Source organism: Ailuropoda melanoleuca, chromosome 10 (assembly GCF_002007445.2).
Source record: "Ailuropoda melanoleuca isolate Jingjing chromosome 10, ASM200744v2, whole genome shotgun sequence".
NCBI lineage: Eukaryota > Metazoa > Chordata > Mammalia > Carnivora > Ursidae > Ailuropoda > Ailuropoda melanoleuca.
In genome coordinates this window covers 51,894,451-51,900,192 of record NC_048227.1, presented here as the reverse complement: position 1 = coordinate 51,900,192, position 5,742 = coordinate 51,894,451, and the positions used below count along the sequence as shown (strand labels likewise).

Below are 5,742 nucleotides of genomic sequence, written 5' to 3'. Positions count from 1 at the left end.
TTGATTCCTTATTATTAAACATCATATCATCAGTATTTTTCTATGGGTTAAATGTACTATAATTTAGCTAAAGAAACAGCACCTTAATTTGAATACCTTTTTGATAAAATCTTTGCATTTTGAAAATCTCCTTAGGATTGAGTTGTAATACTGAAAGAAAGAAAATTAACATTTTCTTTTTTCAGACAAACGGCTTTATTGAGGGTTGAGAGCAGAGCTCCCCTTCCCCTCACAGTCCTGTCAGCAGAACACAAGGTCAATGGTCAGGGGTCAGGGGTCAGAGGCCAGAGCACATGCGGTGGGCACCAGGCCCACAGGTTGGCAAGCAGGTTGGGGCCTGGGTTTCACCTCCCCACACCCATGAGTGGGCAGTGAGTTGAGGCCCCCTGTGGCTCTGGGTGCCAAATCTCACCAACAGCCATAGCCAAAGCTGCAGGTGATTTTTAGCCAATGCAGAAGAAAATTAACATTTTTAAGATATTTGATATAGTGGTAAATGTTTTCAAAGAAATGCTCCCTGTTATTTAAACATATTATTGTTTCTGTGATTTTATATTTCAAAATTCTTAGAAAAACAAATAAGGGGAAAGCCAAGATGGCAGTGTAGTAGGAGAACCCTAGGCTTGCCTCCTCCTCAAACACAGCTAGATGATTATCAAATCATTCTGAATACTCAAGAAATTAAACTGAGGGCTGACAGAAGAAACTGCACAAGTAGAAGGAAAGAAGAGTCCACTTCGAGGAAAGTAGGAAGTGCAGAGGAGTGGTTTGGCAGAGAAAGAGATTATGGGTGCTGTGGAGGGGAGGGATCCCCAGTCCCAGAGAAAGGCGAGGGAGTGGAATGCGCAGAGACAGGCACAAGGAGAACACCTCCCCAAAGCCATCGGTCTAGGGAAACAAGAGGGGATGAATTTCATGAGTTTTTGCAACCAGCAGGGCTCAAAGACTGGAATTCAGAGGTCCCAGGCTTGACTGTGATAGAGACCTGAGGATGCAGCCCTACTCCTGGAGCAGAGGCAGGCAAACAACCCCTGGGCAGACTGTGGGATCTAAGGATTCCTTAAGGGGCATGGGGGAGAGACTGTACTTTTTGGAGCACATCTGTGAAAGGTGGCATTGTCTCTCTGGGGACAAAAAAACCAAGGGGAACCATTTCCCTCCCCCTCAGCAGAGACACCTGCTGAGGGCAGCTAACCAGGACACTGGCAGTTTAGCCATATTGCTCCAAATCCAAAGCCCCCGCACTCTGGCACAAATGCCCTTCTGGGACAAACCTGCATGAGTCTCAGTGCACCAAGACTCCTTCCCAGAGAACCAGCACAGGTCCCCACCACACCAGTCCCCAAAGCTTGGAATTTTAAAAGGCAGCAGGCCTGGCTAGTGTAGAGCCTAAGGTGTAATGCACTGCTCTAGGCAGGCAAGCAACCCAGAGACTGACAGTGTGAAATCAGTGATGCAGAAGGGGAAATTATTCTCTGCTCTGAAAGTGCTTCCATGAGAGCAGTAAGCACAAACTCCCCTCTCCAGGGACAAAGGAGCCAGCTGATGCCATTTCCCTTCCCTACCCCTCAGCATTAACTAACATCAGTAAAAAGAAGAGTGCCAACACTGGCTGCCTAACTTGCTTACACCAAGCCTCATCCCCCTGCACTCTGTTGGTACTGCTTTTCTAGGGCAAGTGTGCATCATGATCACCACAGTAGGCCCCTCCCCCAGAAACACCTGTATGTACCATGTCTATTGACCACAGAGCTTTGCAGAGCTTCAGCTCTAGTGGAAATAGCATCAGATCTCTCTTAGCAAGCAGACCAGAGCACATCTAGTTAAAACACACCACACTTTGGCCAAGGTACAAACACTACCCACTGCAGGCAAGGAGAAACTCTGCAGAGGACTGACCTGAGGGGTACAGCAGCCATAACACAGTAGCAGAGTACACAACAGTACCCACCAGAGACATTTCCTGAAGTGCCAGGCCCTGGTTATTATATGACCTCTTCTTCATAAAGCCATTACTCTCAGGAGCAAGAAACATAACAGGCTTTCCTAAAGCACAGAATAAGACAGAGACCTAGACAAAATGCAAGATGGAGGAATTTATCCCAAAAAAAAGAATAAGAAAAGGTCATGGCAAGGGATCTAATCAAAACAGATATAAGTAATATGTCTGATCCAGAATTCAAAGCAATAATCATAAAGATACTAGCTGGGCTTGAAAAAAGTAAAGAAGACATCAGGGAGATGCTTACCACAGACAAAGGAACTAAAACCTAATCAGGCTGAAATGAAAAATGCAATAACTAAGATTCAAAACCAAATGGATGTGATGACCACAAGGATAGAAGAAGAAAAGGAATGAAAAAGTGATATAGAAGACAGAATAATGGAAAATAATAAAGCTGAACAAGAAGTAAATAAAAATCTTGGATCATGGAAGTAGACTTAGGGAAATCAGTGACTCCATCAAGTGTAATAACATTCATATTATAGAAGTCCCAGAAGAAGAAGAGGAGAGAAAAGGGGGCAAAAAGTTTGTTTGAATAAATTATAGCTGAAAACTTCCCTAATCTGGGGGAAGGAAACAGACATCCAAATGCAGGAGGCAGAGAACTCCCATCGAAATCAACAAAAGCAGGCCAATACCAAAACCTATTATAGTTAAAATTGCAAAATACAGAGATAAAGAAAGAAAAATCCTAAAAGCAGCAAGACAAAAGAAGTCCCTAACTGACAAGGGAAGACAAATAAGGTTAGCAGCAGATCTCTCCACAGAAATCTGGCAAGCCAGAAAAAAGTGGCATGATATATTCAACATACTGAATGGGAAAAATATGCAGCCAAGAATACTCTAGCCAGCAAGGCTATCATTCAGAATAGAAGGAAAGATAAAGAGTTCTCAGACAAACAAAAACTAAAGGAGTTCACAACCACTAAACCAGCCCTGCAAGAAATATTAAAGGGGACTCTTTGAGTGGGAAAGAAAAACCAAAAGTGACAAAGACTGGAAAGGAACAAGAAAATCTCCAGAAACAATGACAAAACAAGTAATAAAATGGCACAAATACATATCTATCAATAATCACTCTAAATGTAAATGGACTAAATGCTCCAATCAAAAGACACAGAGTATCAGAATGGATAGAAATATATGACCCATCTATAAAAGTGACTCATTTTAGATCTGCAGATTGAAAGTGAGGGGATGGGGAAAAATTTACCATGCCAGTGGATGTCAAAAGAAAGCTGGAGTAGACACAGTTATATCAAACTAGATTTTAAACCAAAGACTGTAACAAGAGATGAAGAAGGGCACTATATCATAATAAAGGGATCTTTCCAATAAGAAGATCTAACAATTGTAAATACTTATGCCCCAACTTGGGAGCACCCAAATACATAAAAAAAATTTAATAACAAACATAAAGGAACTCATTGATAATAATACAATAATAGTAAGGGACTTAATACCCTACTTACAGCAAGGGACAGATCACGTAAGCAGAAAATCAACAAGGAAACAATGGCTTTGGATGACACAGTGGACCAGAAGGACTTAACAGATATCATCAGAACATTTCATCCTAAAGCAGCAGAATACACGTTCTTTCGAGTGCACATGGGACATTCTCCAGAACAGATCATGTACTAGGTCACAAATCAGACCTCAACAAGTACAAAAGGCCGAGATCATACCATGCATATTTTCAGACCACGATACTATGAAACTCAAAGTCAACCACAAGAAAAAAATCTTGAAAGACCACAAATATATGGCGGTTAAAGAACATCCTACTAAAGAATGAATGGGTCACCAGAAAATTAAAGAAGGAATTAAAAAATACATGGAAACAAATAAAAATGAAAACATGACAGTCCAAGACCTTTGGGATGAAGCAAAAGTGGTCATAAGAGGGAAGTATATAGCAATACAGGCCCATGCCAAGAAGCAAGAAAAATCTCAAATAAGCAACCTAACCTTACACCTAAAAGAGCTAGAAAAAGAACCACAAATGAAGCCTAAAGGCAGCAGAAGAAAGAAAATAATAAAGATAGAGCAGAAATAAATGATACAGAAACAAACAAACAAAAACCAGTAGAACAGATCAATGAAGTCAGGAGGTGGTTCTTTGATAAGATTAATAAAAGAGATAAAACCCTAGCCAGATTTATCAAAAAGAAAAGAGAAAGGACCTAAATAAATAAAATAACAAAGGAGAGAGCAGAAATAACTACCAACACCACAGAAACACAAACATTTTAAGAGCGTATTATGAAAAATTATATGCCAACCAGACAATTAAGAAAAAAATGGATAAATTTCTGTATGGTGAACTAATCTTTGACAAATCAAGAAAGAATATCCGATGGAAAAAAGTCTCTTCAACAAATGGTGTTGGAAAAACTGGACAGCAACACACAGAAGAATGAAACTGGACCGCTTTCTTACACTATACACAAAAATAAATTCAAAATGGATGAAAGACCTAAATGTGAGACAAGAAACCATCAAAATCCTAGAGGAAAACACAGGCAATGACCTCTTTGACATTGACTATAGCAACTTCTTACTGGACATATCTCCAGAGGCAAGGAAAACAAAAGCAAAAATAAACTATTGGGACTTCATTAAGATACAAAGCTTCTGAACAGCAAATGAAACAATAAAACTAAAAGACAACCTTCAGAATGGGAGAAGATACTTGCAAATGACATATCTAATAAAGGGTTAGTATCCAAAATATAGAAAGGCCTTGTAAAACTCAACACCCTAAAAACAAATAATGCAGTTTAAAACTGGGCAGAAGACATGAATAGATATTTTCCCAAAGAAGACAGTAGAAGATAGCTAACAGACCCATGAAAAGATGCTCAACGTCACTCACCATGAGGGAACTACAAGTCAAAATTATAATGAGCTATCACCTCACACCTGTCAGAATGGCTAAAATTAATTAATTAATTTCAAACACTATGCTCTTTAATGACCTAGGAGTGGCAATCCTCTGAGAAGTCTGAAACCATGGCAATCTCCTGTAAAGTATCATTACACCTCAAACTCAAGTATCTTCATCATCTTCTCCCCAAAATCCTTCCTTTGAATGTATCCCCATCTTTAAAAATCTCATTGTCATTATTTCAGTTATCCTGCCTTTCAACCTCATTGATTCTTATTGTCCTGTTATATCCAAGCTCCAAATCCTGGTAAGTCTGTACCCTGTGTGTACTCTCCATAGTCAAATCCATATTACAAGACTTATCTCTCTTTAAAAATAAATGCATATGTACATACATACATACATAAGTACATACAAATTGAAAGTACAGTAAGATACCAGTATAGACCCCCTGAAAAGACAAAATACACCAAGTGTATATGGATCAATGATGTGGAGAAGTCAAATCTCTCATACAATGTTGGTGGAAGTATACACTGATATAACTTGTTTGGAAGTCAGTTCGTAGTATATACTAAAAGTTAAATATGTGCACACCCAGCAACTTCACTCCTAAGAATATCCCCAAAGGGCAGGGAATATTTTCACAAATGTCACATTCTTGGGGTGCCTGGGTGGCACAGCGGTTGAGTGTCTGCCTTCAGCTCAGGGCGTAATCCTGGCGTTGTGGGATCCAGCCCCACATCAGGCTCCTCTGCTATGAGCCTGCTTCTTCCTCTCCCACTCCCCCTGCTTGTGTTCCCTCTCTCGCTGGCTGTCTCTATCTCTGTCGAATAAATAAATAAAT

At 40.0% G+C, this 5,742-nt stretch overlaps 1 non-coding gene across 1 annotated transcript; it reads right to left on the bottom strand.

Moving 5' to 3' along the window:
• Positions 1-325: 325 nt before the first annotated feature.
• On the bottom strand, positions 326-452 carry LOC117804272. Its single transcript, XR_004628618.1, has one exon. It is a non-coding gene; the product is annotated as a small nucleolar RNA ACA64 (small nucleolar RNA).
• Between the last annotated feature and the right edge of the window lie 5,290 nt (positions 453-5,742).